Consider the following 11,758-nt stretch of genomic DNA (forward strand, 5'->3'; position numbering starts at 1 on the left):
AAATGTTTAAATGATAAAATCTTAAGTCAACAACCCCACTCTCATTGATTTTACATCTAACATTACTTTTGTTGAATTGTGTTTTCTAAATCCTAGTTTAATTTTAAGTTCTTTTACAACAACCCATAAGATTAAAACCCTATATTTTTATTTTTATTTTAGTTTCACAAGCATTTGTATAACAAGATTTCTATAGAGCAACAAAGTGAACAAATCTTTGTGGATATGACCCCTTTACCATTATACGTTATTTTGTATGTAATATCAAGGATATTTATTTTTGTTGGTCTCGACAACCACCAACACACTAGAAGGCCACCCCTGGTGGATAATGTTGGAGATGAGCGACAACGTTGGAAGGGAAGAAGATGAGGGATGGAAGACGACAATGAAGATGGGATGTTGGGGGAGGGATGCGATCGACTATAATGATTTGTTTGATCAAGTTAAAAGAGACAACAACGAAGGTTTGTAGGAGGTGAGGAGGGAGGAATTGGAGCTCCATTGTTGACGTAACTTTGTTTACCGAGAGAGTGAGAAAGAAAGTTAACAATATATATATATATATATATATATATATATATATATAAAAGAAGGTCATATGGTGGAGAGAGAGAGAGAGAGAGAGGGGGGGGGGAAGGGAGGGAGGGAGGGAGAAGAAGAAGAAAAAGAAGGTCATAAGATGGTTATAGAGTTAAAGAGTGGATGTGGTGGTAAGGGTGGGGAAGAGTGGAAGTGGTGGCTCCAATTTATTTTTATTTCTAATATATTATTATATATATAGATAAAAAGAACTAAATAAGTTATATGAAAGTAAATAATTATTTTCATGTGAATTGAGGACCAACCACATAAGAAATCTATACGTGTAACGAAAAAAAATTATGTATGAAATTTGCGAACTCAAGAAACCACAACAATTTTGATGGTCTTTTTTCGACTAGTTAGGGTGAACTGTGTCGGTGCTATGGTGGGGTAGACAACGACCAGTACCAATAATAATATTGAGGAAATGGCTCTCAATATTAATTAGTATCATACGATGTAGGATGACGAATAATAACTTGTTGCTTTTTGTCTCTTAGACTCTCTCTTTCTAATCTAATGAAGCATTGATTATTTATAAATCATGTATAAATACATCTATTAAAATAGTTTTATATGTTTTTAATTAGTTTGGTATGATTTTTAATATTTTTGTTAATTAATTTTGTATGATTTTAGTTAAGTGGGTGGAAGTTTGTGGAGAAAGGCTACAAGTGGGTTGACCCATATGAGTTGCCTTGGAGCCAAAATTCGTTTAGACTTTACGTCAAACCGAGCCAACCGGAAAAGGAATCGCGGGCCGTGATCGATCCCCTCCCTCATTGCCACTACCTATCGGAAGATTCCACATTCTTCCCTCTCCTCGAACACGACGATTCCGATGACGATAACTCCTCGAAGTCGTTGATTACCAATATCAAGACGTACAGTTCTGATTCTAGGGTTCGAACGACATCTTTACAGGAGTTTATGTCAGGAAAGATGGAAACTTGTCACTTATCAGTATATTCCCCCGATTACTACTTCTATGGTCGCGCTGACACTAGGTCTTCCATGATAGTTGTGATTTTGAATGATGAAGAAGATACTGTTGAATATAAATCGTAGTTTTCTACTCAATATGCTGCCAGAACCTCTGGTTTATTTGACTAAGCAGAGTAATTTGATGTGATTTATACGTTTGTGTGTGAAGAAGCTGACATGAGAGTCAATTCAACCTGTTCTGCAGTTTCACTATGCTGTTGTCTTGCTCAATCTGGATGAACTGCTTGTCGAGTGTTTCTCTTGACCAAAGAAGTGGATCCTGTACACCTTGATGCTCTTTACAGGTAAGCAATTTGATGGCTCTACTATTGAATGATGATTAAGGTTTAATGATAGTAAGCTTCTCTATATTTTACTTCTGGATGCCTCTGTTTTTTTTATATAATATATATGTATTGAGGTTATTGGTTAGAAAAAGAGAGGTAATTTTAAAGGGCACTTCCATAATTGATTTGTTGGAAATGGCATATAAAATCAATAGATTGATTCACTAAGAACCAACCTTTTGTCCCATTGACACATTCACAATCAACCAAAATGCATCTCAAATATATAAAAAAAAAGTTATATAGTCAGGTAGCAGACATTATTTGATATAGTAAGATAACATATATAGATGTATTTAAGTCTTAGGAAGCTAATAAAGATAAGTACTACTAGCATAGACAAATCATGATGAGGACCTTTACCTTACGACTTCTTCAAATGTTGAAAAGCTTCCTCAAAGATACAAACCATGAGGCGCACCATTTCGGTTCTCATCACCTCATAGACTTGTGGGGCCAAGTTTGAACCCGATCCACCAATCACTTCTTGAGCAAGTAAATGAAGTTGCTCAGGATTAGGATACCTTGATACATCAAATGAAGGATCCGACTGAAATGCCCTTAATGTCCTTTCAGCAAGTTCAACCAACACTTCATTAGGAATCCCAGGTCCAGATCTTGAAGGCCCAGCACCACCACTACCACTGCCACTGCCACTGCCACCACCACCACCACCACCACCACCACTGCCACTGCCACCACCGCTGTTCTTGTTGCTGCTTTTTGACCGAATCTTGAGTAACCCCTTAGGCTTCCTTCCACGCGATACAACTGAGTTAACTCGGGATTGACGGACAAGTTCAGCCAATGTTTCATTGTCGCTATTGTTTGACCGAGTCATTTGTGTTCGTTGATTCTGTTGAACAAATGGTATAACTGAGTTAGCTCGGACTCGAGGGAGACCAATGATTCTGTTTTTCTTAATTGGTCCTTGAGCTTCAAGTAAAATGGAAATGTCTAAATTCCAATCAGGAGTTGACTCTTTGGATTCGAATATCTTTCGCATGCGCTCCTGTTCAACAACAAAAGTATTTATATTACATTTTTACTTATATACTAAAACTTATTGAAACACCTAAAGTTACATACTAGAAAAATAACTTCTAGATCAAAAAGTGATTAATTACACTTACCCCAATCAACCGTGCCTCCTCAGATGCCCATTCATTAGTCCCTTTTATTTTATGCGATCCTTCCCAAAAGTCTACGGTTGTAAGAAGCTCATTGCATTCCTGAAGCAGATCCTATAAACAAAACAACATAGAATGTACTTAACTCTTTATTTAAATTTGAATTTTAAGTATTATATTTATATAATGTATAGAATATATATTACTAGTATAAACTTAATGAAGGGCTTTGCCCCAGTTGTATGAACCACTTGAAGCTTTTCCCTATTTTGTTTGTTGGTGATAGACTTCCTTTTAAAAGACCTGTTGCGCCAATGACTACAGAAAGTCTTCCACACGCGCATGTCAAAGTATGTAGGGCACTGTTCCACAAGTGATGTCCCGTCTCTGTTGGCCCTTTCTTGTGCCCTAATTCTTTCCTCGTATAAGGCTTGAGTCATTGTACGTCCCACATGTTGTCTCACAACTGCATCACCTTCAGCATTGGATACACCACGAGGATAGCAATAGTACCTCTACCAATTTCCAAAACACCAACAATTTTTAAAAAATTAAAAAAAAAAACATTATATAATATTATTTAATGATGAACATAAATTACAAAAGGAGAATGTATATATGTATTTACTCGAAACTCTGAGATAATAGTAGGCCAAAAGCTTTTTGGCGCTTTATGAAATGTGAACACTCCTTTGGGCCAATGAGCACGGAGTATAGCCAACAAGGTCTTTGTAGCAACAGTGTCAAGAATACTGTATTTACAAGTAAATAAAGTTAAAATCAAGGAATATATATATATATATATATATATATATATATATGTGTGTGTGTGTGTGTGTGTGTATGTGTGTAAGTTGAAATAGTAAAATATTTTACTCACTGTGTGCGGCTAATGCGTATAGGTCGAGGAGTGATAGGAATATTAGGGTATTCTCCAGTAGAATGACTTCGTACCCTTGGAGCTACATTACAGTTACATATACATATATACATATACATATATATATATATATATATATATATATATATATATATATATATATATAAAAGATATAAACTGTATAATGTATGTGAGTTGAATAAACATACCTGGCGGGCCCTGATTGTTATTGTTATGTTGGCCATGTCTTTGTTGTTGACGTTTTCGAGCCATATCACTCCTTCAATTTGTAAGTAAATATATGAAATGTAGTTATATTCAAAGTTTATGCCACCATATATGCCCGATATATGTAATTCTAATAATTATCAAACAAAGTACCATAATTTGTGACCCCCATAGAATTAATATTCACCATATACAAGTAAAGGGGAAGCACAAGTACTTATAAATGTGTTATTGTATTCAGATAATAAATCACCTTACGTTCATTTCTTAGCAAGATATAACAAAATAAACTTTTAAATCCAAAATTGAATTCTTAATTTACTATATGGCTTGTATTGTTAGTATCCTCTTCTTGCTTTATTGCTAATATTTGTTTCTTGCTTTATTATTAATATCTGATGTCACTATATGTCTATTTATGGAGTATTCACATGCTTATCCGTGCTCTTCTTTGCTTTCTATGTTGTTGCTTGTATTTGTATTCTTTTTCTCTAGTCAAACACCACCGGTTATTTCTTCTTCGGTTGATGTTTTATGCAATCAATGTGAGCTTGTATTTCTAGCTTGTAAATAGACAAAGATTGAACCCCTTGATATAAGTACATTATATGTTTCAAACTTGTAAATCATCGATTCAACTCCAAATCATACATCCTCAATTTCATTTCAAGCTATGAAGCCCTAATTGGAAAGAGATCAAAGGTGTGTGCACATTTAGGAAAAACTTAAAGTTATTATTGTTCAATCTAAGTAGGATTTCATTATCAAGCTAGTATATTTGTAATTAAAATCTAACATCACGTATCCCCAATTCAATTTTAAACTGTAAACCCTAAATTTTTTATTGCCTTGCATTACCCCTAGCTTTGATCGCATCAATTCAAACTAGTACATTTAAAACCCTACGATTGTACTTTTCCGATTTCCTTCATACTAAAATTCCTAATAAAATAAAAAAAAATCAACACATACATTCAAACATTAGTAAATAAACAAAGATTTAGTCCATAAAAATAAGTGTTGAAGTAATATCTCTACCTCTAAACTGCTTCGGGGATAAACAATCAATGTGAACACAATCAAATTGATTTTCAAATTTTAGAAGATATTTCAGAAATGGTAACAGAAACCTGAATTGGATTGAAGGGCATGCAAAAGGGGCAAGATTGACGAAATGGAGCTTCGACGGAAAATCGTCGGAGCTCACACGGGCTTTTTTTGCTTCTGACAATGGCGGAGTTACTAAGGTTGGAGCCTTTATATTATTCATAAAGGTATTTATGGCGGAAGCGGTCCCTCTGTTTGTATATGAGAGTGGGCCCTCTTTTTATCTTTTATATATATCACTTTTTTTCACTCTTTATCTATTTTAAAAACAAGTTGCAAAAAAGAAATAAAAAGAGTGGGTTGAAGGCACCAATGTCGGCCCACTAAATTATGTTGGTAGGATAATAATTATCTTCGTGACTATTTCTTGTATTATCTATATATGCTTGTTGTCTCTGTGACTCTTACTGTTATGATTATATGTTAGTTTTAGGGGCAAAATAGACCCGATATCGGTTGAAAGATATCGAAGGGGTGAAATAGACCCACTGGTGGAATAGACCTAGTACTTCCTTGTACTGACACATGAGTTGAAATAGACTCGGGGGTGAAATAGACCCCGTACATCCTTGTGCTGACAGATAAGTTGAAATAGACTCGGGGGGTGAAATAGACACGGTACAGCCTCGAGATGACATATATGTATGGTATGCGGTATTTTGGGGGAGCTCACTAAGTTTTGTGCTTACAGTTTTCAGTTTATGTTTAAGGTACTTCCAGCTCAAAAGGGAAGGGCTCAGATTGATCGCACCGCATTCGTCCATGTTTTCCGCATTATATGATTTTGGGATTTGTACTATGATATTATTTCATTATATTCACTTTTAGTTAATTTTTATGGGTTTTTAGCATAACAAACAATCCCTATGTGTGCATGCAACCCTAAATTGTTTGGATCTATGTTTTCTCTATTAAACATATAAGTATTGAACACAAAACAAGAAACCCTGGGAGGCATCTATAATCTTCGAAATTAACAAAAACTAGGGTTAGAATACATAACTCAATTGTTATATTGTAATAACAATGAATTCCTTGAAGATCTTGGACTTAAGAGCAAGTGTCACAAGAGTAACATTTCTAATGGCTCACAAACACGCTAAGCAAGAGGATGATATGAGAGAAGAGGAGGAAGCTTGAAGAATTTGACTCTTCTTAGGGTTAGGATTGCATGGCCGAAATCAAGAGGGGTTATACCTACTTATATAACTGAGGTAGCTTAGAGCCAAAGTTAGGGTTTTAAGGAGGAAACCCTAATTCTTTAGTTTAAGGCCTAAGCAGCCCAAGGACTCCCATCCTTTAGGCCTTGGACGAAAGTTTTAGGGGCTCCCTAGAAGTTTTCGTCCAACCCTTCTATGGTGGTCCAAGAGCCCAAATCCACAACTATCAATAAATTGCTAGCCCTTGCATTTTTAATTAATTCATTTAATCTCAAAATTAATTTCTAATTAAATATTAATTAAATAACATGATATCTAATTAATATATTATTTCCAAAATACATTAATAAATCATTTATATTAATTTATTATTCCAAATAGTAAATTCTTCCTCTTTCTCAATATGTCATCTTGTCTAGTTGCTAGTATGAAGGCAACCTAAAACGACTGTGCTACTATCAATTCAAGTACATACCATTTATAGTTATGAGCTTAGGCTATGTTTGGCGGACTAGCTGAAAAGCTAGCTGTTAGCTGAAAAGCTAGCTGATGGCTGAAAAGCTAGCTGATAGCTGAAAAGCTAACTGCATAAAAATAACGTTTGGTAAAACTAGCTGAAAAGCTAGCTGAAATATATAAAATTACATAAAAGGACTTGTAAGAATATGTGTTTCTATAATTAATTAAGGGGTGTATTTGGAAAATTTTAAAAAAGCTCCTAAAAAGCTAGTCTAAGTAGCTTTTCAAAAAGCTAGCTTATCAGCTACTTTTTGGCTTACCAAACACGACAACATAAAAAAGCTCGAAAAATAAGCTAGCTGTGGCGCGCCAAACACAGCCTTAGACACTTAATCCAACAGTCTCCCACTTAGATAAGTCTAATAACTATAGTTGCAAGTATAACTTCAAAAATTTACTAGCAAATTGTAGCTCTCAAAGCCGTTGTCGAACTCTGACCTAGTTAGTTACGTGTCCTAAGATAAGTGATCATATAACCCTCCGTCCTACATGATATCATGTGAACAAATGACATGGAACAGAATCATTCTCATTGTCCAACGGTTTTATTTCCCGATTTATAATTTGTAATGGCAAAGAACTACTAATCGAACACATCAATTTAGTCCTGGTCGGGACCAGCACATAAGTCGACATCAAATCATCGAGGGGCCCAAGATATTGCTTTTCCCGTTAGGGAAAAAGAAACAGATAAACTTTGACTTATATGTCTGTACTATTTACTCATCAAATCATGCACAACAATACGTTTTATAACATCAAGTTACTGATGCGTTTACGCATTATCAATGCACGACCAACTCGTAAACAACAATTCATATATCTCCATTTAAAGATTATACAATATTATCGTCTCAGAATTACTCGTGATAAATTTCATGAAGTAATTCACTAAGTGTGGGTTAATCTAATACTCAAATTCTCCATTTCAAAAGTACTCATGAATACTGCAGCAAACCATTGCTATGTCTAACCCCTTAGACAATCTATAGTATTCATGACAGTCTTAATTCATTACTTACTTCCAAAGTATGATCGACTGTGGATATTTTGAATAATCTAATTATTCGGGAAGTAAAACATGCAAAATGAAACACAAAGATGAACAATAGAAGAAAGATAGTAAACAATACTTATAAATAAATCTTCATTATCTAATCATCAAATATCAATTACATTTATTTGTTACAAGTTTCTTAATATATATTTAATCACTAAAACTAATATCATCCTTCAGACCAATGCTCCTTGCATGTTGAACGTGCCTAACCCTACTCAGACCCTTTGTGAGGGGATTCGCAGGATTCTTTTCAGATGATACCCTCTTTACAACGAGGTGTCCTTCTTTTAATCTATGTCTGATAAAGTGGTATTTTCTGTCGATATGTCTAGATTTGCCATGATCTCTTAGTTTCTTTGTCAAGGCAACTACTCCTTCATTATCACAAAAAATCTTCATTGACTTCTTTATGGCTGGTACAACTCCAAGGTCTCCGATGAAGTTCTTTAACCATATAGCCTCCTTTGATGCTTCGCTTGTTGCAATGTACTTTGATTCACAAGTAGAATTAGCCATTGTTTCTTGCTTGGAATTTTTCTGTGACAACCCGAAATTTACATTCTGTACAAACTATATCACTTCAATAGAAGTTATAGCAGTCACAGTTAATTTTCAGACTTTTTCGTGTAAGTTTGAGTAATTCAGGGTTTACACTTCAGGAAATATCAGGAGAGTGGGTGCACTAGGGTTTTGTGCAACATTGTTATTCCAACATTCTATTATATGAGAAATCATTTCCGGAATAAAAATATTTTCTGCCAAAAATATCTCAAGACTATAAATAAAATTCTGAACCAAATTCATTCATTATTCGCATTTCCAACTAGAGAAAAACCATTTTCTCTCTCACAGATCTTCGGGTTTTTATCCCAAATCGTGATTACCCCTCTCTAGTAGTGTTATATAGCTTTAAATGTGTTCATAACATAGATTACATAGCTAAATCACTAGATTTAGGAGTTTACTGCCCAAGGTGTTTTTGGGCGGTAAACTCCCGAAAACAATGCCTAGCCTTTCCCCCGAGATATACTACTGCCTTGGACTTGTATAGGAGTGTATTAGGGACAAGAAAACATCAAAGAATCACCCAAGTTTGGGAGTTCACGGCCCAAGATGATCTTGGACCATGAACTCCAAAATCATGCACAAAAGGGTGCTTTTAAGGCACCTAAAGCCTTAGACAATTACTAGGAATTGTTCCCACTTAAATGAAGGACTAAAACACATCAAAATCACCCCTCCAAGTGAGTTCACGGCCCTAATAAGGTTCTTGGGCCGTGAACATCAAACAAAGGCACCAAAGTGTGCCTAAGGCCTTCATATGCTTGGAATAAAAGTCTAAGACCTATAGCACATGTGTAAGGGACTTGAAAGCAACAAAAACACCATTCCAAGGGAGTTTACGGCCGTAAACTCCAAAGTAAATAGCCTTAGGGCCGTAAACTCCTCAAAGGAGTGTTTCTATGCCTTAAACCATTCCAAGAATTAAACCACCAAGTTGGAATAATTTTAGGGATCATTTAGAACTTCAAAACACAAAATACCACCAAGCTTGGGAGTTTACGGCCGTAAACTCAAGAGTTTACAACTGTAAACTCCATGTGTGAGGATATATGGAGAGTAAACTCATATATGGGGTCTTTTGGAACCCTAAACCCAAGTACCTTGTCCCACAATAGCTTAGATGCAATCCTTAGGGCTGAAAACACATATAAAGTGTTTATTATGTTCTAGGATGTCTTAACATTATCAATTAGTAATTTAAGACTAATTGAGTGCATATATGTGTGATTATATGTTCATTAGGATCGTAGTGTGCGTACAAGTCCTCACTTGACACCTAACAATCCTACACCGTCCAGTCCATCCAAATCACCATCTACAGGTGAGTTCATACCCCTAATCATTGTTTTAAATGATTTTAAATGCTTTAATGGGGGGGGGGGGGGGGGAATACAAGTAGAAAACAACATGTTATTAAATCATCCATATGTATTTTATAACTGTGTTTTCATTCAACAGATTTCACATACTACAAAATGTGATGCATGAAATGGTTTTCTATCTTTAAAATACTTTGTTATCAAATGTATTACTTTTGAAATGATTATCAAAATGACATCAAGTCACTTTTATATTTGTTCAAAACCCTTAAATGTCTTATAAAACCATTTTACATTCTTGAACTAAACTATGCATATACACTTATAATCTTATATATGTATTGTTGTTATAGTTTACATCTTTCATTTAGTTTCCCACACCCTTGAGTAGTAAGAGTGTATAAACCTACTTGAACAACCAATTACCTTTCAGTAAATTATCATAGGGATAATTTGAAGATATCAAACATTATTCCTATTACAAGGAATCACACAAGATTCAGTTCATTCATGAGTCCACACCAGTACATTACCTGATACATGAGTACATTTGCATATGCTTACCTGATACATGAACATGTTTACATATACTTACCTGATACATGAACACACTTACATGAATACCATACATGAACACTGTTACATAGATATATTATCCTGTATTCACTTACCTGGATACTTGTATATCAACTTGTGAGGATGATTTATTAGTATTTTCTGTATAAATTATCTTTCCTATCCCAGTTCAATGGGATATCTCGGCGGGACTAACCATTCCGAATCCCATCTGATTAACACCAGTGGTAGATGACCATCTACGGAGGTCTAAGGTTATCACTTATATTAGGAAGATTTATTCGTACCTTCTGTGTAAATTTTCCTGCTTATCCATGTTCGATGGGATGTCTAGACGGGACTAACCATTCCGGAACCCAGCTGTTAGCAACACTGGGTGATGAACATCTACAGATGTCTAAGGTTATCTCTTATAATAGATAGATTGATATCGGAACTAACCATTCCTCCATCCTGCTGTTGCAACGGAGGATGAGATGAAAATCTTCGGATGATCATTAGGTTACCACTTATATTAGGAGTCGGCTACGGGACTAACCCTTCCTCCAACCTGCTGCTGCTACAGAGGACAATTGGACCATCTTCGGAGGTTCATTAGGTTATTCATATCGCTTATTGCGATGGCGTGTTAGTCCTGGTATCCAGGGATAACACTTACATGGTTATATTTTTCCTATTTACTTTATTTTGTTATATATTCACATAAATGATGAGTTAGACTAATTATTGTTAGTAGTAGTCAAAAAGAAGGAAAAACTATCATTTTACTTACAAAACATTCGGGTCTTGGTAGAAGACTACATTGTCATAACAAAACATTCGGGTCTTGGTAGAAGACTACATTGTCATAACAAAACATTCAGGTCTTGGTAGAAGACTACATTGTCATAACAAAACATTCGGGTCTTGGTAGAAGACTACATTGTCATAACAAAACATTCGGGTCTTGGTAGAAGACTACATTTCATACTAGTAGGAAATAAGGGATTTCTTAGGGTTTTCATACTTATATCAACTGTCTTACTTAAAGGTTTTACATGACATTCATAACAACTTTTCAAAGCAAGACAATGACACTTTAATACTTATGAATTCACCAGCTTTAAAGCTGATACTCTCTTTCAAAATAACTTGTATTCTCAGGTCATCAGTAGACAGGTACGGCGACCAGGTTTTGAGAAGATGGAGCAGACAAGTCTCGTCTTTTATTTTGATTATATATTTTTGGTGTCTTATTACAATGAAAGAACACACTTGTATTAAAACTTTACTTATAATGCAATGGATGATGTTGTTGCT

The 11,758-nt window shown here is 35.0% G+C and overlaps 1 long non-coding RNA gene across 1 annotated transcript; it reads left to right on the top strand.

Annotated features, from left to right (window-relative positions):
- Positions 1-1,265: 1,265 nt before the first annotated feature.
- Positions 1,266-11,758, top strand: LOC145069954 (uncharacterized). The gene is made up of 2 exons (XR_013689748.1): positions 1,266-1,874; positions 11,603-11,758. It is a non-coding gene; the product is annotated as an uncharacterized LOC145069954 (long non-coding RNA).

This window comes from Lactuca serriola, chromosome 8 (genome assembly GCF_051521515.1).
Source record: "Lactuca serriola cultivar US96UC23 chromosome 8, Lser_US96UC23_V15, whole genome shotgun sequence".
Lineage (NCBI taxonomy): Eukaryota > Viridiplantae > Streptophyta > Magnoliopsida > Asterales > Asteraceae > Lactuca > Lactuca serriola.